This window comes from Ornithorhynchus anatinus, chromosome 17, assembly GCF_004115215.2.
Source record: "Ornithorhynchus anatinus isolate Pmale09 chromosome 17, mOrnAna1.pri.v4, whole genome shotgun sequence".
Lineage (NCBI taxonomy): Eukaryota > Metazoa > Chordata > Mammalia > Monotremata > Ornithorhynchidae > Ornithorhynchus > Ornithorhynchus anatinus.
This window is the reverse complement of record NC_041744.1, coordinates 4482087-4506322: the sequence shown is the minus strand read 5'-3', so window position 1 is coordinate 4506322 and position 24236 is coordinate 4482087. Positions and strand designations below refer to the sequence as shown.

At 44.2% G+C, this 24236-nt stretch overlaps 1 long non-coding RNA gene across 1 annotated transcript; it reads left to right on the top strand.

The window, feature by feature from the left end:
• The first annotated feature begins 758 nt into the window (after positions 1-758).
• On the top strand, positions 759-22846 carry LOC114817693. Its single transcript, XR_003765545.2, has 5 exons — positions 759-942; positions 4357-4636; positions 7255-7355; positions 9803-10015; positions 22795-22846. It is a non-coding gene; the product is annotated as an uncharacterized LOC114817693 (long non-coding RNA).
• Positions 22847-24236: the final 1390 nt, after the last annotated feature.

Here is a 24236-nt window from a genome sequence, read left to right as displayed (position 1 = left end):
CAGAGAAGTTAAGTGACTTGCCCAGGGTCACACAACAGGCAAGTGGAAGGACAGGGGCTGTATGCTCTGGTGTGAGGCTCCTGTTAGGAAAGAAGCGACAGATGACTACATGCAAATCATGTGGCGATCATTTAACAGCTCCTGAAACACACTGAATCGCCTCATCTGGACTGTAAGCTCTTTCTCCAGACCGTAAGCTCTCTGTGGGTAGGGAATGTGGTTTCCTTTCATCCCTCTAATCCCACAGACTCTATCTGATCTGTTGAAGAATGGCAGAGGTAGATGGTGGGGCTGGGGGTGGAAAACAGTGGGGAAAAGAGCAGGCAACTCACCTCTCCTCTGGTCCCGCCGAGGGAATCCCGGAGTCAGTCCCCCGGTCCGATCGGCCAAGGGCATCTTTCACTTCCACAGTCTCTCAAGTCTCATCCCTCACCCTGTTGCTGGTCTGAGGAAACTCAGACCCTTCTGCAGAGCTCACAGAGGCAGGAGGCCGAGTGGGCCTTATTTTTTAGGGTATATGTTAAGCACCTACCAGGCACTGTACCGAGCACTGGTGTAGGCACAGACTAATCAGGTCGGACAAAGTCCCTACCCCAGATGGGGCTCACAGTCTTAATCCCCATCTTACAGGCGAAGTAACGGAGGCACAGGGAAGTGAAGTGACTTGCCCAGGGTCACACAGCAGAATGGTCGAGGAGATGGGATTAGAACCCAAGTCCTTCTGACTTCCAGGCCCGCGCTCTATCCCACTAGGCCACGGGAATTCCCGCAATGAAGCTACCAGACCTCCTCAGACATCGACTCTCAATCTTCAGAAGCCTCGGAGGTACCAGATGACGTCTTATTCCTTCCAACCCTGTGATTCCACGAATGAAGCTGAGTTCCGACAATAGCACCTTGCTTCTTCCAACTTGGCTGCTAAACGCTCATAAACGATTCAGGGTGAGTATTGCTTTTCTTGGTTGGAGAATTCCTTTTTCCTATATAATCGCACCAACTCCGGTTATATTCTTCAGCCTCTGCTCATTCACTCCGTTTTCGGCTACCCATTTATAATTTCTTAAGGGCGTATTAAGACGCAAATGGCAATAACTTTTCCTTTTCATACAGTAACAGTTGGGACATTTTATGCTTTAGAAATCACCTTCTCCTTTGACTTTCCCTCTTTAATTACCATTGAGACTAAAGTGCTTTTCTCAGACCCGCAAGGAGAATGCAGATTCAAGGGAAAATAATCCCAAGAAGAACAAATAACGTGAGTCATGTTCATTAAAACAATCAACGAAATGGCCCTCTTCCCTTACTTTCTAATTGAGCTGGTAGGCTAATCTGCATTAATTAGGAAAATCTCATTTTTGAGGATGACCATTACCCAAGCCCACCTCTGAAATGATATGGAGGCTGAGAGATTGAAGTCTAGCTTCTAAAGATATTAAAAGGGGCTTCAGAAATAAAAGCATCCCAGTTGCTTTTTGTTACCATTATCAACATCATCATTAAAAACGACAACAGTAATGTCATCATCATCAGTATTCATTGTGAGTAGGAAGCAAATTACGTGAAGGAAAGAAATCCTCCACCATAAATGAACAATATATTTGTTTAGTCATCCTTCATATTAAAAGAAGACCCCTCCCGCCTCCACCCTGTTGGTGTCGTTCACCAAAGTGTGCATGTGTAGCTGAAAAGACCAAAGCAGGAGCTACAATCCTGGACACATTAATACAAAAATTTGTCCCTTGCTGTGTTTAATGTGAAACGGAGTTTCCCGCGCACCTGCTGACCCTCACCGGTCAGAAAGTGTGGTGGCCAAGTAGAAAGAACACAGGGCTGGGAGTCAGAACCCCTGGGTTCTAGTCCCGTCTTTGCCACAGGCCTGTTGCGTGACCTTGGCCAAGTGGCTTAACCTCGCTGGGCCTCAGTTTCCTCATCTGTAAAATAGAGATCAGATACCTGCTCTCCCCACCCTTTTAGACTACGAACCCCACGTCGGGCAGGGGTGACGACGTTATCTGATGGTATTGATTATACCCCGGTGCTTAGCCCAGTGCCCTGGACCACAGTAAATACTTCACACCATATTAAAAAAGTTAGTCACGGCCGAGAGGTCCATTAAAAGGAAGGGGACCGAAAAGAAAATTCATATTTCATCCTCCCGAGTTTTCAAGCCAATTTTGTCCCCCGGTAGACGGCTACTGGATGTCTGTCACCTCTTCCCTCGACGGGCAGTCACCCGCTACAACAACCAGTCTTTGAAACGCTTTGGGATCACGGACCGGGGTGTGTGTGTGGGGGGGGGGGGTTCGGGTGTTTACGGAGAAGCCTGGCTTCAGATGCAAAAGACTTTTAAGCCTGTAACACCTGAGGACACAGAGCAATTAGTTCTCCTCCAAGCCCTCGGAGATCTTATTAAATGGCTTGAGATCGGGGACTATCCCATCAGGAGAAGCTAGCACAATTCACTCGGTAAGAGGATTAACAGCTGTGGAACTCAACTGGATGACATTATGCAAAACCTGCAGCCGGCAACCCACGCCAAATCCAAGTTGTTGACTCCAATTTGACGGTTCAGCTTTTTTTTAAAAAAAATATCGTGCAGTTTTATGCCTGTAATTAAAAATAACGGAGGCTTAAGAGCTCATATTGGCCCTTGGGAGCCAGTTCCTGCCTTAACGGCTGTTCCGGTATCAGAACACAGATTTTTTCAGTGCACACATACTTTTCTCTGCCTTTTTCCAACTCCTCCACAGGCAGAGGCCCATTTACATCCTCTCGGCCATCAACGGTGTCGGAGATTGGCCGAATCCCGGCATATGGGTATTTGGGAAACCGAGCCCGCTTCAGGACCGATCCGGGATCGAAACGCCAACATGTGCGAAACGTCGTCCCTCCTGGATGAAATCCTGGCTCTACTGGAAGTGTTTCCTGGCAAATTCTCTGTATCGGAGGCCAGGGCATCCTGTTTCTGTGGGACCACCGGGGAAATGATAATAATAATAATCACAATAATAACCATCATTCCAATGGCAATGATAATCACCCTCATCATTAGTGTTCCTTTCACTTATTTCTCAATGGGGATGGTTTTGTGAGCATGAATCAGAGGATTCAATTGGATAGTAGCAGATGTTGGGAACCATTGTGTGTGTGTGTGTGTGTGTGTAACTGTTGTTTTTTTGTTGAATTGATTCTGCTATTTTTGCCCATGGATCTGAACTTAACTGTGGTATTTATTAATCACTTGCTATTTGACCAAGTACTATATTAAGCACTGGGATAGATGCAATGTAAGTAGATGAGACAGAGTCCCTGTCCCCCACGGGGGCTCACAGTTCAACGAGGAGAAACAGGCATCTCCCATTTTTACAGGTGAGGAAAGTGAGGCCCGGAGAAGTTAAGTGGTTGGCCAAGGTCACACTGCGGACAGGTGGTGGAGTCAGGATTAGAACCCAAGTCCTCTGACTCACATTCCCATGCTCTTTCCGCTAGCCCACACTGACCTTCTGTGGGGCCTAGATTTAGAGAACCATATCTGAATCGATGGTTCTTCTACCTCTCCCCAGCTCTTGGTAGTGTCTTTGAAAGATCTCAGCATCGTCAGCGCTCCAAGTGGGGAACGATTCTGCAACTAGTACCTGCTCTGGTTTTTTTTACTTAACTTCTCTGAGATGAATGTGCATATTCTACGTAGTTCTATATATATAGTATATTTATATATACATATAGCTATATATCATCCAGTATCTCTTTCTATATATGTTTTACATTATAGATCTGCTTTGATTTCAAAGATGACATTTTAAATCAAGGTTAGCATAAGTTTGAAGAGGTAAAGCCGATACCAAATAAACCCCACACCTTATGGATGAAAATATTCAGTAAACTGAATATTAACGTCAACCTGATCATCTTCTACCTACCCCAGCACTCTCTACAGTGCCTGGCATATCTTAAGTACTTAACCAATTCCACAATTTTTATTAAACAAAGAGAAGCAGTGTGGCCCAGTGGACACGGGCTTTGGAGTCAGAGGACATGGGTTCTAATCTTAGTTCTGCCCCTTGTCAGCTGTGTGATCTTGGGCAAGTCACCTAATTTCTCTGTTCCCTAGTTACCTCATCTGTAAAATGGAGATTAAGACTGTGAGCCCTGTGTGGGACATGGAATGTGCCAAGCCTGATTATTTTATATCAACCCCAGCTCTTAATACAGTGCCAGGCACGTAAGTGCTTAACAAATACCATAGAAAATATAAATGAATAAACCCTTAAGGTACAACCAGTCTTTTCATCAAGGATTTGTTGTGTAGGGATGTCAGAAAAAATAGCTAAGCGGTCCCTGATTCCTTTCTTTCAGATCAGACGCCACAAACAAGAGGAGCTGTTCTTGCAGCAATGAATCATTCAGCGCTTTTTTGAGCGCTTACCGTGCGGAGAGCACTGTATTAAGCGTTTGGGAGAGTATGAAACAGCAAAGGTGGTGAAAACGTTCCTTGCCCACAAGGAGCTCAAAAAGCAGATGCTCATCACAGTGATTTTTACTGTCCTTCCCTCATGTTCAATTTCTCTCCAGCGGAGATTCGGCAGTCATTCTTCAAACGGAAGGTGAAAAAGAGGCCTGTAAAATATTTTAAATGGTATGTAACAATAAGAGATCCACATCCTAATAGCATTAACACACCCCAGGGGGTGTTTCGCTGGTCCATTATTACACTATTTGGTTGACTGAAATCTTAATTTGTCACAGTGCACACCAGGCATATGGTAATCGTCCACTAAAACATGCCCTGTTGGACCCTAATGCTTATTTAATGATACCTGTTATTCCTGCTCCTACAACTGAAAATATAATGGGAGACGAGGTAATAGTAGAATTTGGGATAAGATATCTTGTGAAGCAGCTGTTACCTGGCTGATGGACTCATCCTCTTCTTTGATAATAATATTAATGATAATAATAGTTGTGGTATTTGTGAAGCGCTTACTATGCGCCAGACATTGTACTAAGCCCCGGGGTTGAGACGAGCAAATCGGGTTGGACACGGTCGCTGTCCCAATGATGGGGCTCACAGTCTTAGTCCCCATTTTACAAATGAGGGACTTGAGGGCCAGAGAAGTGAAGTGACTTGCCCAACGTCACGCAACAGACAAGTGGCGGAACAGGGATTAGAACCCAGGTCCTTCTGTCCAAATCTGTAATTTATTTATTTATATTAATGCCTGTCTCCCCCTCTAGACTGTAAGCTCGTTATGGGCAGGGAGCGTATTTACCGTTTCTGTTACATTGCATTCTCCCAAGTGCACAGGATAGAGCTCTGCAGTTCTCAGCCACCTCTTTCCCCATCTGTCTTAGTGTCTGTAAAAAATTCCACTTCTCTTCTGTGGACTGTTTTTTTTTTTTATAATAATAACGGTTGTTAAGCACTTTCGATGTGCCAAGCACTGTTCTGAGTGCTGGGGGAGATGCAAGTTAATCATGTCGGACACAGTCCCTGTCCCACATGGGGGCTCACAGTCTTGAACCCCATTTTACAGATGAGGGATCTGAGGCTCGGAGAAGTGAAGTGACTTGCCCAAGGTCACCCAGCAGACGTGTAGCGGAGCAGGGATTAGAACCCAGGACTATTCAATCAGAAATTCAGTCGGGCATATTGACAGTGAACTGTCTCTAGGCTGTAGGATCATTTTAGGCAGGGGATGTGTCTACCAACTCCGTTGTACTGTACTCTCCTAAATGCTTGATACGACGTTCTGCACACCGTAAACCCTTAATAATCGCAATCGATTGATTCAGTGTAAAGCGGGGTTCAAGCCGGCGCCAGAACCCAAGTCTCTGATTAAAACCCCTTCACGCCTATGTTTAACAAGGTTTGAATTGTTTCAAGAAGTGTTTTTTAGCAAGTTGTAAGTGTATTTTCCCCAGTCCCCCTGCAACATATAATTGATGCAACTGATGAAAAGCAATCACTATCCTGTGAATAATTCCTGCCTGTTTAAATGGGCATTTCATTTTGCAGTCTTCCAGAAGGGTGCACAAAGCCCACTTGAACGGAAAACGGAGCAGATATTGACATATGGTAAAACGGCAAAGCATAAAATTTCCTCACGGGGTCACGCGCCGTGAGTGACGGAAGATGCAAAACTCGTAATTACTATAGATTTTATGTTTTTTGAATATCCACAGATAATTACTTTTAGGGCTGAACAAGGATGTTTGCAAGAATGGTCTATCTCCCAATTATTTGGTGAGCATCATGGGGGAGATCTTTTGGGTTGGGGAGAAGCAAGCAGTTAAATGCAATTCTCTGGATTAGCACTGTGCCTGCATTAAACTTTCTCCAGGCAGAATTATTCTTATCATTGTTATCATTATTATTAATGACGACAGTGACCATAGTAATAATAGTGGTATTTGTTTAAGCACTCACCACGTGCCAGACATTGTGGTTAGCATAGCGGAAGATGCAGTTCAATCAAATCGGACAGAGACGGGTTTCACAGCCTAGGTTGGGGAGATTAGGTATTTAATCCCCATTTTACGAATGAGGAAACTGAGGGGCAGAAAATTCAAGTGACTTTCCCAAGATCACACAGCGGGCAGATGGCAGAGTGGGATTAGAACCCCTGTCTCTCAGTGATGGGCCCATATCAATCACTCGGTCAGTGGAATTTATTGAACACCTAATATGTGCAAAGCATTGTGCTACATGCCTGGGAGAGAATCATAGAACTGTAAGCATCATTCCTTCCCTCAAGGAGTTTACACTCCCACAAGTTTAGGAGGCCTGTCCTGATTAAAACTACCTCAGCACTTATTTTTATTTTTTATGGTATTTGTTAAGAGCTTACTATGTGCCGGGAACTGTACTAAGCACTGGGGTTGATTAAATTCATCAGTTTGGACACAGTCCCTGTCCCACATGGGGCTCGCAGTCTTAATCCCCCTTTCACAGGTGAGGCAAAGGAGGCACAGAGAAGTTACGTGACTTGCCCAAGGTCACATGGCAGACAAATGGCGGAGCCAGGATTAGAACCCAGGTCCTTCTTAAATCAAGGCCCCGTGCTCTATCTACTAGGCAGTGCTGCTTCTCTGTTTGGTTCTTAGCAGATTGCGGGACTCCCAAAGGCTGCCCAGTAAATTTCATTCGTATTATTCCAGTATCCATGAATACGGATAAATGAAAAAAATTGAACCTTTTAGATCAGAACTGTTAGACTCGGTTTATCCTCCATGACTGTGTCTCTCCTTCTGCAGAATGTCTCCACTCCAAGCCCCCAGATTCTCTGAGGATATACTGAAGGAGCAGCAACTGAAGCCCATTTTCACGTCTTTGGTACCAGAGAGCAGATCTTGCGGTGAGGAGCCCAGCGTTTTATGAACATCTTTCAAGCCGTCAATCAATCGATGGTGTTCATCGAGCACTTAGTGCAGAGGACTGTAAATATAATGCTTGTGGTCACTGTTAAGAGCGTACTCCGTGCCAAGCACTGTATTCAGCTCTGAGATAGATTGAAGATTATCAGGTCAGACATAGGAGACCAGGGATAATAATAATAACGGTGGCATTTGTTAAGCGCTTACTATGTGCAAAGCACTGTTCTAAGCGCTGGGGGGATACAAGGTGATCAGGTTATCCCACGTGGGGCTCACAGTCTTAATCCCCATTTTCCAGATGAGGGAACTGAGGCCCAGAGAAGTGAAGTGACTTGCCCACAGTCACACAGCTGGCAAGCGGCAGAGCGGGGATTTGAACCCGTGACCTCGGACTCCCAAGCCCGGGCTCTTTCCACTGAGCCACGCTGCTCGTCTGTGCAGGGATGTAATCTGCGTTCTTACCGACGAGGTAACTGAGGCCCAGGGAAGGTCCATTGACAGAGTTAAGATTAGGACCCAGGTCCTCTGACTCCCAGGCCCGTGCTCTATCCAAGCACACACTGCTTCTCACAACATTGTTGCCGTGTGTTGATAAATAGGGAGGGCTGAGAAAGAAGCTGGATATTGTCCAACGGTCGGCACAGGAGGAATGGCGATGTGTGGGTTTTGGGGGGTTGGCGTGGGGGGACATCCTAAGGTGAGATTTTGGGGGGGCAGGAAGAGCGTGGAGGAGAGATAAGCCAGCGACACCGGTGAAGAGAGGGACAAACTGGGATCCAGCTGGTTGGGGAGAAGCAAGCCGGGGCTCAAACCGAGTCATTCATTCAATTCAATAGTATTTATTGAGCGCTTACTATGTGCAGAGCACTGTACTGAGCGCTTGGAATGGACAAATCGGTAACAGGTAGAGACGGTCCCTGCCCTTTGACGGGCGCACGGTCTAATCGGGGGAGACGGACAGACGAGAACCAGGGCGATAAATAGAATCAAGAATGGCAAAGAAGAGATAGGAAATCAAACATCCCAGCGGAGTGTGTCATCCATGCTGGGTTGGACACAGTCCTCGTACCACGTGGGGCTCACCGTATTAATCCCCATTTTACAGATGAGGTCACTGAGGCACAGGAAAGTGAACTGATTTGCCCTAGGTCACACCGCAGACAAGTGGCAGAGCAGGGATTAGAGCCCCAGTCCTTCTGACTCCCAGGCCCAAGCTTTATCCATTAGGCCACGATTGGCTTCTGATAACTCCCACAATTGGCTTGGAGAGGACATAGGAATGGCTTGCCGGGAAGGGGTGGAGCTCAACCAATTAACTAATCAGTGGTATTTATTGAGGGCCTCTTTTGTGAAGAGCACTGAGCTACGAGATTGGCCAGAGGAAGAGAGCTGCCATCTCTAAGAGGCAGCACGGCCCAGCGGATGGAGCGTGGACCTGGGTTCTAAACCTGCCTCCGCCACTTGTCCGCCGTGAGACCTTGGGCAAGTCTCTCCGCTTCTCTGGGCCTCGGTTACCTCATCTGTAAGATGGGGTTGAAGACTGTCGGCCCCACGTAGGACAGGGACCGCGTCCAACCTGATTTGCTTACGTCCATCCCAGCGCTTAGTAAGGTACCTGGCACGTAGTAAGTGTTTAACGAATACCATTATTATTATTAATATTCTCTTGTTTGCTGGCTCAGAAAAATTCAACGGGGTAAAAGCGATATCTATGTTCCTTTGGCGTTTCTCTGTTCCCCTCCCACCCATCATCCCCTAGTTAGGGAGGATACTATGTTCTTTAGCGCAAGGGTGCTCTCTTTGAGAGGGCCATGGGAAAATCATTTATTGTGCCTGTTTCATCTTTATAGAACTATATTGCCAGCTCCTTCATTGGCTCAATTACATTTATGATGATGAATTAAAGCATAAACTAATCCACTCGAATAGATTGCCGTTTCTTAACGGTGCAATTAGCGGTAGGAGAGTAGGGGAGAAGGTTTATCTGACGATTCCATCGAAAAACATGATCTCTAAAAGCAATGCTCATTTTCATTTTTTAAGGGTCATTTTAAAACATTTACTGGTGATTCTGTTCACATTAATACGCTCAATTTTCCTTCAGTCACAACACATCCTAAAAACTCATTCTAGCGAATGGGCTTATAAGACTAGCTAAATTAAGTTTTTCTAAGATGTGTTTTTAATTTCTCCAGGTGACCGAAACACTAAGGCAGTGTTTTGGTTGCTGTAATTTGCTGCGCATTTTTCTGCCTTTCCTATTAGAATCCATTAAAGCTGGCACAAGAAGTCAAGGTGGGTACAATCACGTTCTTGCATTTTCAGTGGCTGTTTTGTGAGGTGAAAGAAGTTCTTAGGGATTTTCAAGTGAGCGATCAGGCCTTGAAAATTTTCCTTCATTAAGTCTTCCACTCCTTCCTTCCTAAAGCAAGAAGAATATCGTCATTTGTCAGAGGTTTTCTGCAATTCCAGCAGCACAGATGCCCCCAGGCAGCTGATTTCTGGAACCGGTGCTCAACAAAGACTCCGTCTCATGACAGCAATATCCCACCAGCACCAGCTCCACCAAATGGTTTTGAGTCTTGCTAATGGTGATGAAAATGACTCATCTCAAATCTCATTAACATCAGCAGGCTAACAGGTGAGATGCCTTTAGGGACTCTGGATTCTGGGAAACCATCAGCCTGCTGGCAAAGGACCGTCAAAAGATTTCACGGTCTAGGGAGAGGGACCTCTTCCCAATTCTGCCCAGTAAAATCGGAGCTCCCAAAAGTGCCTCTTTGCCATTTTCCTGTCTGAAATTCCAATTCAGAATGTTTCTGACATTCTCCAGAAGAACAGCAGGAACCCTGGGGAGGAAACTGTTTTGGCTGGAAGAAACAGTCCCTGGCAGCATCACCTGCTTCAGATGTTTCACCTGTTTATTCCCCTTGCAATGTGATAATTCATAGCCTTGGCCTTTTAGCGGTTTGTTTCTGTGGAGTAGGTGGAGGAGAGAAAATAAGGGAGTCGAGATAGAGAATAACTCTGGGGGTGGTTTTCTCTAGCTATATTCACAGAACCTATTGTTGAGTTCCCTTGGAAAAGAAGAACTCAGTCAATCAATAAATCAGGGTTGTGCTTCAGCAGCAAAAGAGGAGCTTGTACTAAGGCTCTTCTCCATCCCCTCCTTGCCCTTCCCTCAGAATCCACTCCACCTCTCTTCCCTTAATCAACACTATTTCTTGATAATCTGTCACAGTCTGAAGAGATAGCCAAATAATAATGTTGGTATTTGGGAAGCGCTTACTATGTGCAGAGCACTGTTCTAAGCGCCGGGGGAGATACAGGGTGGTCAGGTTGTCCCATGTGAGCCTCACGGTTAATCCCCATTTTCCAGATGAGGTAACTGAGGCACAGAGAAGTGAAGTGACTCGCCCACAGTCACACAACTAACAAGTGGCAGAGCTAGGAGACATTTGGAAGATTTTTTTTTTTCCTCAGAACACCATATTCGCTCGTGAAGTTGCCTCTTCCCCACATAATTCCCCCAATTCATGAGGAGGAAATAAAAGATTATTTTTGTAAAGAGTGGGGCATGGCATGATAGGAAAGGGAAGCGGGTCAGAACGCCACAGATACAGGTCAGGGGTACAAGTCCGTGCACTTGTACAAACTCCAGGGTAGGAAGGGAGGAGTGCAGATACAGGTCAAGGGAGAAAGGAAACAGTATAGTGGAGCAGAGGTATTAAAGTAATTAATTGAATGCCTGTTGTATCCGGAATTTGAGACGGTGCAATAGAAGAGACACAGAGTAGGGTGCTTGGAATATGGTAAACATTTAACAGATGTCATTAAAAAAAGGGGAAGAGGAAGTGGTGTAAATGAGGCTTTGTTAAGGATGGCAGAGATGTGAGAGATGTGACTTTGAAGGTGAGGAGGAGGATGATCTGTTTGATGTTACTGTGATTTCCTTCTGGGCAGGGAATGTGCCTATTAGTTGTTTTGGACTCTCCCATGTGCTTAATGCAGTGCTTTGCCCAAAGGAAGCGCTAAATAAATAAGATTGAATGAATATGAAGGAGAAGGAAGTTCCAGGCTGGAGGAGTAGGCGGTGAGATAGATGAGACTGAGTTACAGAGAGGCTGATTCTATTCAATATACTGATGTACCGAGTGGAAGGCTCAAGAATTTTTTGCAGATGATGCTGACTTGGGGAAAGGTGGGAAACTGTGGCGGGGGGGAAGGAGAAGTGGTGCTAACGTGGTGGAACACAGCAACTAAATTCAAATTGACCTTTAGCACTGGAAAATGGAACCTTGTAAAAACAGGATCATTTTCTTTTGGGACAAATGCAAACTTAAATACTCGGGCAGCAAAAATGAACAGCAACTTGGCTGGCAATAGCACAGTTGAAAAACAATCCTCCAGACTGTAACCCCAGTGTGGGAAAGGATTGTTTCTCTTTACCGCTGAATTGTACTTTCCAAGGGCTTAGTACAGTGCTCTGCACACAGTAACTGCTCAGAAAATACGATCGAATGAATCTGGAGGTCCTGAGTGACCCCAAGCCGAGCATAAGTCAGTAATGTCATGCTTTCTCTCGTCTTTTACTGTCGAGTGGTCTCCAACCCGTAGCGACACCATGGACCCATCTCTCCCAGAATGCCCCAACTCCAGCTGCAATCGTTCTGGTAGTGGATGCATAGTTTTCTTGGTAAAAATATGGAAGTGGTTTACCACTGCCTCCTTCCACAACTGTAAACTTGCGTCTCCGCCCTCAACTCTCATGCCGCTGTTGCCCAACACAGGTGGGTTTTGACTTGTAGGAGGTTGCCTTCCGCTCGATAGCCACTGTCCAAACTAGGAATGGAATGGGTAGGCCTCTGCTTGACTCTCCCTCCCATAGTCGAGACTGGTAGAGTACTGGAAACGCTCCAGGTGTGACCTTGAAATTCCAAAGCAGTGCTGGATTGTATTAAATCAGAATGACATGCAAGGGTTGGGAAGTATTCCTTTTTTCCTAAACACCGTCCTGCCCAAAACCGTCTCCAAGTTCGTTTCGGACTAGTAGTTTTCAAAAGGATGTGCAGAGATTAGAGGAGGCCCAGATGAAAATCACTCAATCATGAAAGGGTTGGAAGGGCTAAAGGTCAGCAGTTAAAGGAAATGCTAAAGAATTGCTTTGATTTCACCGACAAAAAAAGGGAACACAATAAGTGTCTTCATGTGTGTGAAGGGTTTTCATGAGGAGAAAGATTCAGTCAGGGGCTCTCCGCAGCCATAGAAGCCTAAAGGAGAAAAGGCACGTGAGTTAAGACAGGTAATTCTTTGATGGAATTTGATCAAACCCAAGGACAAACTCCAGGCTTCTCAAAGACTTGGGGCATGCTACCAAGAAACTTGTTTTTAGTAGTATTTTTTTAAGCACTTATTATGTGTCAACCATTGTTCTATACCCTGGGGTAGATGTAATTTATCCGATTGGATTCCGCCCCTGTCCCTCATGAGGCTCGGGATGCAATTAGGAGGTAGAACAGGTTTTGAATCCCCATTTTACAGCTGAGGAAACTAAGACACAGAGAAGTGAAATGACTTGCCCAAGGTCTCACAGCAAGCAAATGGCAGAGCTGGGATTAGAACCCAGCTTCTCTGACTCCCAGGCCCATACTCTTTTCACTGGGCTATGCTGCTTCTCAGCAGGGTCATGGAGTCTTCATCTTTGGAAATGTCAAGAAATGATCAGACTCTCATCTCTCTTGGTTGGTTTAATCATACACCGGTTCGAAGGCAGAGGCTTGGACCAAATGACCTCTCAAGGTCCCTTCCAGCTCTGTTTCCCCTTTCTTCTCTCAAACTCAACCTTAGAAGTTCCTACTTTCAGTTCCTGCAGGATACTTTTGTACTCTACTAATTTCCCTTACTGTAATTTTGTTCTAGCGTCTGCCTCCCTCTCTAGGCTGTCAGCTCACTGTGGGCAAGGATGGTGTCTACCAACTGTATTGTATTTTTCCCAAGCTCTTAGTACAGTATTCTGTACACAGTAAGTCTCCAAAATATACTATCGACTGATCGATCAATTAAACAAGGCTGACGGTGGTTTCAACGAAGCTCAGTGAACTGCTTCTGACGTTACATATAATTATTCAGAGCGTTCACACTTCCATTTTTTCGATCCGATATATAGTCTGGTTATCTGATTTGAAGTCAAAAGTATCTAAGAAGAGTGACCTCTGTCTAAGGGTGTCACATCATTTTACAGTGCAAAAGTTAGCAGAACCCTTTAAAGAGCACTGCCTGGCAATTTAAATACCGAATGCATCCTTATAAATTCAGGGGCTGCTAAAGGTTACACATGGAAACTCAAATCTGTATGCCCTTTTCCAAATTATGGGGACGGTTAAGTTCTGATGAGATCATATCTTTTTTCAAGGAACAGAATCCTGTTTGAGTAGCGTTCACGTTGTAATCGTCTCCAAAGGGGAATATCTCCTATCACGGGATTAGACGATAGAGCAAGCCCCATAAAGATATAGAAGAGAAACCAATGACCAGTCAGAATCGACATGGCTACATTCAGGTTCCACAACTGTAATGAACTAAAATAATACTCTGTGAATACAAGAGACTTTACAGTGAATAAAAACAAACTGAAATCACCACTTCTATTGCCCATAATTCCTGCAGAGAATTGGATTTTAGATTGTAGGTAGTCACAATTTTGGAGAAAAGTGGACTCGGAAAAAATAGGATATGAATCAGGATTTATGACCCCTGTGGAGGAGTATACATAGCAATACCTGAATAATTCAGGAAAATTGTTCTAAGCGCGAACACCAACACTAATACTAACACCAACATTTTCTGATCTTGTTGTCTGGTTCCATCTTTAGAGATTCCCCAAGAGCGCTATGGGAAATCCAACACCATACTCCAGAAGCCATTGACAATAACAGCAAGCACCTGTCTATGTTCTTCCCCCTGAGAGAAGATGATCTTGTGTAAATGATGACAACCACCAGGACTTCAAATTGTCCTATTTCTCAAAATGTTGCAGACATTTATTTTTAATAATACAATAATTGAAGGTATTTCTCAAAAAATATAAAAGGTCTGAGGGCCTGGATGTGACTCAAAATTGCCATGGCAGACATCCCAAGCCTCTGGCAGTTCCATTAGCTCAGGTTGAAAATGTAAATCCGTTGAAGAGTAGAAATGAATCTACTTTAAGGAAAAATTCATAGCTCCTGGATCAGTCCCCCACCTCCTAGCGTAGAAAACAGCGCAAGAAGAAATTATCTTTTAAAACCCCATGAGAAAGAACTGTGCCCATCTACTCCACCATTTAGGATGGTGTTTCACAGTTAATAAGTGCTTAGCAGTACCACAATGATTAAAATGAGTGAATTACAGATAGGAGGAAAAAGGTAAAAGAGATGTTTATATGAATTAATGTGTAAGTTAAGTTATGTAAGATAGGTACATAAGAGTAATCAGTCGATGGTATTTATTAAGTTCTGACTGCAGTGCACTGTACTAAATGCTTTGGAGAGAACCAATACAATAAAGTTGGTAGACAGAGAGCTTTTAGCCTGGAAGAGGAGACATAATAAAAAAAAATTAGAAATAGAGAAGATAGGAAAGTATAGTGATGTGGACATAAATGCTGTGAGGCTTGGGGTGGGGTGCTTATGGCGTACAGATCTAAGTTCATGGGTGATGCAGAGGGAGCAGAGATCGGGGGAGGTGAGGGTTTTGTCAAGGGAGGCCTCTTGGAGGAGATGTGATTTCGGCGGGGCTTCAGAAGTGTTGAGAGTGGTAGTCTGGCAGATGTAAAGGGGCAGGAATTTAGTGCTCTGCACACAGTAAGCGCTCAATAAATACGATTGAATGAATGATTTCCAGGCCAGAGGGAAGATTTGGGCAAGGGGTAGGTGATGAGACAGGTGAGATTGAGGCACAGTGAGTAGATTGCCATTAGAGGAACGAAGAGTGCGGGTTGGGCTTTGCGGGACAACGATGTGATGAAAGAGGAGGGGGAGAGCTGATGGAGTACCTTAAAGCCGACGGTATAGAGTCCTACGTTTCGGCCAATCGCCTATATCGGCGAAGGGTCTCATGATTTCAACACAGATGCACATTTCCATCACTTCCCCGGAAAACTCATTTTGGAAAGCAGTGCTCCATTTTCAGAGCAAGGAAAAAAAAATAGATGAAAATCCACGTAAGCGTACACCTGCCTTTCAGGGTTTGAAGATTCCACTGATGGTGATAGTTTATCAGCGGGTGCAGGTGTGGCTGATAAGGCTCATGTGGAACTGGCCATCCTTTCCACACACTGGGGATGTAAGGATTTTTCCATGATGCTCTGCAGCATTCGCTACCCTCAGTGACCAGCATGGTTTTCATTTCCCCCTCTTGGTTTTGAAATCTTCCTGATGAGTCTGTTCTAAAAGAGCCACCATGTCTAATTGCCAAACGTCAGGCTGATCTTCTTTCATTCATTCTTTCAATAGAGAAGCAGCATGGCGCAGTGGAAAGAGCACGGGCTTTGGAGTCAGGGCTCATGAGTTCAAATCCCAGCTCTGCCACTTGTCAGCTGTGTGACCGTGGGCAAGTCACTTAACTTCTCTGTGCCTCAGTTCCCTCATCTGTAAAATGGGGATGAAGACTGTGAGCCCCACGTGGGACAACCTGATTCCCCTGTGTCTACCCCAGCGCTTAGAACAGTGCTCTGCACATAGTAAGCGCTTAACAAATACCAACATTATTATTATTATTTATTATTACTATGATTACTAATCATATTTACTGAGCACTTACTGTGTGCAAAGCAACAGACTAAGTGCATGGGAGAGTACAATATAACACACACATTATTTTTCTTCTTCTTCTGCTGCCGCTGCTGCTGCTGCTCCATCTTCTGTTTTCTCCCAGACCATTTCATCTTTAAATAATTTCGTCTTCACTCCTTGTTTACAGTTCACCTATCCTTTTACATCCCTTTAAATAGAAAACTAGAACTACTCACCCCTCACTTTTAGTAGTCTGTAGAATTTATTAAGCGCTGACTGTGTGCAAAGCACTGTACTGAGTGCTGGAAAAATACAAAGGCGGAAAAGAATGGAGAATACATTCCTCCCAGTTAGATTTCCAAAATGTATCTTTTCTTTTTCCTAGCTCTCTCCACCGTCAATGCAATAATCACTTAGGGGAAGTCTTCTTTGACCTCCGAATGAAATATCTTTTCCACATTTTTCCAATAGCCTCCAGTTTCGTTAATGCACAGAGCATTAAACATTTCAAAGATGCCAAAACTTAAATCTTCCCAAAAGTCCTGCGTCATTTTTGGTTCACCAAGAGCACCCGGCCAACAGATAGTCCTCGCCAGCTAACTCTACCTGAGCTTGTGGAGTTACGGCTCTACTTCTGTCACTTTGTGACGGGGGAATTGTTTTAGCTGATGGAACTGGTTGGATGCAGAGAGCTCTTGTTTACTCTTGAGGATCAAAAGCAACATTGCCGGATGAAATGTTCGAGCAGTGTATCACCCGAGAGAGTGGAAACTCTTAACTGAATGAACTGCGTTACTACGATCCTGATGTTTCATTAATCTCCGTGGGCCCGTTATGAGCCTTTCCAATCAGATATCGAGCAAGGCATGAGAAGTTTAGAGCATTCATCTTTGAAAGGATGGCAACAGACGCCATGATGGAGGATAATTCAGTGGAGGAATGTGTTATTTCATGATTTTTCAAAGCTAAACTAACTCATCCAGCCATAATTCAGATCTATGTCCCAAATACTGCAGTGGCAAATGAGAGCGGAGGTTTTGAAGTGACGGATGTAACCCCAAGGCAAGATGTAACCATGGTTATAGGACGTTTCAGCAAAAAAAGTCTGTGAGGATGCATATGAGGAGTAGCTTGGTCGTAGCTCATTACCGACCGAGTCTTCCCTAGAACTGAGCTAATATATCTTGAAACCCTGCCGAAGCATCAAGGACAATGCGTGTGCAAAATTATTACCCAAGACGCCTCTCAGAGGCCATCTTAAGAAAAAGTAAATTGAAAATGTAGAGTGCTCCTTACTTCTCGAAAGGCAGTTTTAAGGAGCTGAGACGACTCTAATGATCGGAATGTGTGAATGAAATTTCTAAGTATTGTCTTCGAGGCTCTCCGACATCTCACCCCCTCTCATCTCTGCTCTCTTCTCCCACGGGGCCCCAGCTCACACTCTCTGCTCTTCCTTAGTTAAGTCCTTAATTGGGATTCGCTCTTGATGTTACTGTCTCCGTTCCCTCACCCTTCGCCTTGCCATTTGCCATTCAAATCTACCCCTTCAAAATGGCGCTTTAAAAGACATTCCCTAACAAACCTCTACCTTCCTCATCAGACAACCCCATCTCTCTATTTATTCATCATTCGTCAATCAATCGGTGATGTTTATTGAGCGTTTATTGTAGGCAGAACACCGTACTAAGCACTCGGGAGAATACGGAAGATACGATCCCTGGCCCCAAAGAGCTTACAGGCTAGTGGATTGTTTATGGAACTGTTTACTTTCATTGTTCTCATCTTTTCCTGTCCTCTTGCTCTTTTACCTGCATACGTTTGGGGTCGTGTTATTTTCAATTAGATGATGACGTCTTCAAGGGCAGGGATTGTGTATTTATCCGTATTAATATCTGCCTTCTCCTCTAGACTATGAGCTTGCTGTGGGCAGGGAATGGGTCCACCAACTCTTGTATTGTTCTTTCCCAAGCGCTTAGTACAGTGAGGTCAGCACTCAATAAATACGATTGCTTGACTGACTGATTCTGTCTTCTGTCTCTGACAGACTGATAGAAGTTCAGTCTATCTGATTCCCATTTTACAGATGAAGAAACTGAGGCCAAGAGAGGTTACGTGAGCCAGGACTCAAACCCCCATCTTGCAACTTCTAGTCCTGTGCTTTTTCCACTAGGCGGTTCTTTTTCGGTCGACATCTGATTCCACTTTATTGTCTTAATGCAAAGGTAGAGTTCCAAACAGCAATTTTCCCTACCAAAGAGAGCAGCATTGCCTAGGAGACATGGGACTTGGGTTCTGATTCTGGCTCCAATGCTTGCCCGCTCTGTGACCTGGGGAAAGTCACCCAAGTTTTCTGTGCCTCGGTTTCCTCATCGATAAAATGAGGACTCCATACCTGTTTTCTTTCCTACTTAGAGTGTGAATCCCATGTGGGAGAGGGACCGAGCCTGATCTGATTAATTTATAGCTTCCCCAGGACTGCTTGGCAAGTCGTAATCACTAACGAATACCACCTTTATGATTATTCTTACTGTTATTAGAACATTAAGATCCCTTCTTCCTCACATCAGGAGCCGGCTCTCTCTTCCTCTGCATCATTAAAATGTTAAAATCAAGAGGTATACTCCCATTCTTTGTCCTGTGGATGAACCGAGTTCATGGTGAATTTCTGTGGAGGATAATGGTAATAATAATGATGGTTTTTGTTAAATGCTTATTATGTGTCAAGCCCTATTCAAAGCCCTGGGGGAGATACGAGCTAATCGGGTAGGACATCGTCCCTGTCCCACATGGGGCTCAAAGTCTTAACCCCCATTTTACAGATGAGGTAACCGAGGTACGGAGAGGTTAACTGACCTGCCCAAGATCGCACGGCAGGCAAGTGGCAGAGGTGGGATTAGAATCCAGATCCTTCTGAATGCCAGGCTCGTGCTCTATCTACTGGGTTATGAGGATGGAGTAGGGACACTCATTAGATCATTGATTTCTCCAATTAAACGCAAAGAGGGAGAACTGAGGATCCTCCTTCCGGACCCTATTTCTTCGAGGGCTACTTACAACTCACCCTCTAGTCTACTCCAGAAGGGAGAGCTGAAGGGCCCCCAAATCTCCCAACCTGGTTTGGATCGCCTCGCCTTCTCTCCCTCCTCCCAACCTTTTCTCTTTCCCAGTCAACCGGAATGTCAGCCTCATAAAGGAGTCTTGCTTGGAGCCTTTATGCTCTGTGCTATTATGTGTAGAGTCATCCGTTTCCTTGACGCCCTGGCAGGCTTTATTGTTAAAAATGTCTGTATTTGGTTTTAATCAGTGTCCCTGTCAGACACTCTTTCCCTCCTTTTGTACTTCATTGTCCTCGAGGGTAAAAAATATATTACGAGTGTATCTCCTTACACAAACCTTTGGAACGTGCTGTGATTCCGTAATCTGCTAAGTGAAAGTCTCCTCACTTTCTCAACACCTAGATTCAATTAAGGAAAAAAAAAATTCTTCCCGATTCCGCATAAGTCATCCCGAGTGTCAAATGAATTCACCTACGGCCATACGAATACTTAGAGCTGCTTCCCCCCAAGCTCCAAAAAAATCAATTCCTGACGGGAAGGGCAGTTCACAAAAAGACTCGACGCTATTTTTATTTGGGCAGATAATAAAAACTTGGCCAGTCCCTAGTGGTCAGAAGAAGGGGATTGTGGTCCCTAAAACACTTTGGAATTTGTGCAATTTAGACAATTTATAGAAACGGATAGAAATAGATCTGAAGAAGGTGACATTTGCTTCTTCCCCTGTTGAGTCTGGTGACTCAAAAGGTGTTCATTAAGCAACTCTCCATTAGAGCGGTACCTCCTTATGGCAAGGAATGTGTCTCTTTTTTGCTTCGTGTGTCTTCTGTGCTTTCTACAATGCATTGCATCCCCTGTGAAAGCGGTGTGGCCTGTGGAAAGAGCCCAGGCCTAGAAATCAGAGGACCTGGGTTCTAACCCCGGCTCCACCTCTCGCCCTTGTGTGATCCTGGGCAAGTCACGTAACTTTTCCGTGGCGCGGTTTCCTCATCTACAAAATAGGGATTCAGTACCTTTGGCCACTCCTACTTAGGCTGTATGCCCCATCTGGGGTCTGATTATCTTGGATCTACCCCGACACTTAGTACGGTGCTCGGCACAGAGTAATCACCTAACAAATACCACATTATTATTATTGCTATTATTATTATTGCTAGGACTACTGCATTAAATAGGTATGACCACTGAAGTAGATGCAAGACAATCAGATAGATAATGATTAAAAATAATAATTATTAGGTATTTGTTAAACACTTACTAAGTGCTAGGCCCTGTACTAAGCCCTGGAGTGGATAAAAGCAATCGAGTTGGACACGGTCCCTGTCCCATGTGGGGCTCGCGGTCTCAACCCCCATTTTGCAGATGAGGTAACCGAGGCACAGAGAAGTGCAGTGACTTACCCAAGGTCACGCAGCACATGAGTGGCAGAGTCAGGATTAGAACCCATGACCTTCTGACTCACAGTTTCCGTCTCCCATGGGGCTTACAGTCTTAGAGGTAGGGAGAGCAAGTATCTCAACCCCATTTTACAGATGAGAAAATGAAGACAGAGAGAGGTTGAGAGACTTTCCCACAGTCAATCAGCAGGCCATGAAGACCTGGCATTTGGAACTCAGGATTTCTGATTCTCAGCTCCGTGTTCTTTCCCCTAGGCCGCCTCGCTTTGAAATGCAACATGGGTGATGTTTTAGAGACTCAATAAGTTTTAAATTCAGTAAATGATTAGCATCTTTAAATCCATACAGAGTAGTTGTTTCCAAGCAATATTTTAGCTTATTTGGGGTAATTAACCTAAAGAAAGCAATAGGCTCTTCTCAATTAGCATTCATAGGACTACCCGCACTCCTGAATTGGCATTTAAAATCTGTGTTTACATATGTATGCACATAATGTATATTTCTATATATACACATGTGCTGCGTTCCATAAAGGATTTCCTTCATCTATGTAAAAAGGAAAAAAACAACACGTTCAGTAACTTTCACTGGTTCTAGGGACTGAAGAGCTCACTATATACCCATAAAGCTTTTTAGTGTGGTGCCTCTGGGGATCTCATGGACACATTCAAAAGTTGCATTACATTTAGGAAATCACCATAATAATATTTTTCATTTTATAACCTGCCGCACAAGGCAGCCCTTAGACCCACTGACCAAGACTCTAAAGCTGGATTTGTTGTAGAATTATAAAAGGAACCTGAATTTCTTCTCCATTAAAGGATGGGACTGGGTTGTGGACATTTCTAATGGTGACACCTAATTTCTTTTTCTTCCTTCACCGAGGGTTTCTTTTTTTAATATTTACCACAATAAGCTCTCTGATATTGCCCATTCGATTTTTCTCTTCAAAATATCACCTCAGATGTTATTTGTTGTCTAGGTTCCCTGGTGCTTTTTACTTGCTTTAAAAGGGTATGTTAGAAAAGGAACGAATCAGTTCTTTGCAGTTATTCTAGAAAGTAACGGCGAGGAGAAGCGCAGAGAGACAAAAAATGCTCGTTTCTCCCCTACGTCAGTCCTACAGGCTATAAAGAGCAGAAACACTTCCATTAATTTCGGCTGGAAAAGATCGATAGTTGCGGCACCAACTAAAACAGATCCTTCTCTCTTCAGGTCCAATCCAGAACGGAGCAAAATCACTGTCACTGAAAACAAAGATGCAGTGCTTTTTGGACAGTGGGCATTTATTTTCGCTTTTATTAGAGCTCAGAGGTAGTTGCTGTCTATAGGAGTCTGGAAGTCAATTCCTTTTTAACAACATTGCAACAAAAGCCAGGAAAAGGTTAGTTGTACTAGAATGATAAGACCCATATTTTATGGGCTGCCTCGACAACCCCCTCCCCACAGCTGAACATCAAGGGGTTTTCTCTGAAGCACAGTGGGCTCCTGTTTGAGAAGGCAAGGGAGGACGTTACCATTTCGAGCAAAGAAATCTGGCTCTCGTCGGCGACCGAAGGGATTTAAGTTTAAGCGTTTCCGGTTCGGAATTTCTTCCAGAGCTGCCTGAAGTTGCAGAAGCAGTCAGTACCAGTTCTAGAAATCTGGCTTAGACAAAAATAGCTGTGGTATTTGTTAAACGCTTCCTATGTGCCAAGGACTGGGGTAGATATGAGATAATCAGATCGGATATAGTCCCCGTCCCACATTGGGTTCAGAGTCTAAGGGGGTGGGAGAACAGGTATCGACTCCCCATTTTACAGTAGCGCGGAGACATTAAGTGACTTGCCCAAGGTCATGCAGCAGGTAAGTGGCAGAACGGGGATTAGAACTCAGTTCCTCTGACGCCCAAACCCACACCCTTTTCACTTGTACACTTCCTCAATACTTAGTGCAGAGTTTTTGAACCCAGTTGGTGCTCAATAAATACCACTGAATAAAATACAATCAAAGTAGAATATAGTGTGAGTCCTCAAGGAGTTTATACTCTAATGGACTAGCTGGAATGTTTCAAAAATTAGGTAGTTTTCCTCGAAGCACTCCTCATCAGTTAGCAGAATGGGATACTGGAAGAATAATGGAACCTCATTCATTCATGCATTCATTCATTTATTCAAAATAGCTGACCCTAATTTCTATGAATACTCTTTCTTCCAGAGAATTCTGATCGTTTCCGGCTTGAGACACTGGGAGAAAAATCAGTTGCCCGGAAAAAACATCGAATCAGGAAGGTTTGGTGCTTTCTTTCCCAAAGTATCCTTGTATTTGGGAAAATCCTGGCTTTGCTCGGACAGGAAGGAGCCCCAGGGAAATGATGGACAGACTACTTCTAGAGGGAGAAGCAGAGATGTGAAAAGGTCTTGAAAAACCAACCTCAATTCTGTTTGTGCAAAAGTGGCTTGATTTTAGTGGGGGTTGCTCATTTCCTCTGTTAGAGTAGAGTCTCCTTTGGGTGCAGGGAACTCACCTTTTGAATCCAAGGTCCTTTCCTAAGTGCATAGTACAGAGCATTGCACTGATAAATGCCATACTTACTGGACCCTACATTGGAAAACAGGTATTTTTCCCAAAAATATTTGTCATTCCTCTGGGCTTTCAAACCAGGATATGAATCAATGTTCCCATGTGCTATCCATCTAAAAGAATACTAGAGTAAGAGGTCAAAGTCCAATTTTAGGTCGCATAGGTATCACTGAAATAAAATGCCAAAAGATAACTCATGGACAAATCGATCAACCCATGGGCAGTCAGTACTAATCCAGTCGCTGAAATTCCCTTTCACAAGTCATTCACAATAATTGCTAATTCTACATCCCACCCAACCCTAACTCTTATCCAAAACCTGGTTTAAATTTAACCAGCCCTCTATGAAATTCTAATTCTAGCTATAATTTACTTTTACCGTTACCCTATACCTTGCTTACCCTTAATACAAACCCTGTTCCAACCCAGCTCTATCCTAGTTCTAACCCTCTGTATGATCCCTAATAAGCCCCAGTGAGCTCCCAAGTGCTTAGAACAGTGCTCTGCACACAAGAAGCACTCAATAAACCCCACTGAGTGAAATGCTAACGTCAGCCCTGCCAAACAAGTCGAAAGCTCTCCTCCTTCAGGAGACATTCTTTTCCCCAGGTCTTCTCTTCCCTTTGATCATTTGGGCACTTTTTCACCAAGTGAACCTTTCCACACTCACTACGTCTCACTCTGCTTTTGAACATATTAGACATTATTATTTTGACCACTTCTTACCCCCTCTAGACTATAAACTATTTGCAGGTATGAAATCTGTATTATATTGTTATATTGTACTCCCCCAAACATTTAGTACAGTGCTCTGCACACCGTTAAGTGCTAGATAATTGTGACTGACTAATTCCTTTCTCTCATTTGTAAATTACTTTTTATACTTACTAAATTACTTCTCATTTGTCACCCTTCATTAGATTGGAAGCTCCATGTGGGGAGGGATTTTTTTTCTGCTTCTCTTCTACTCTCCCAAGCACTTAGTAAAATGATCTGCATACAGTATTGATCGATCGACTGAATGGTAAAATTGAATATGCTCTTACAGGCTATGTTTGCATCATAGAAACATAGAG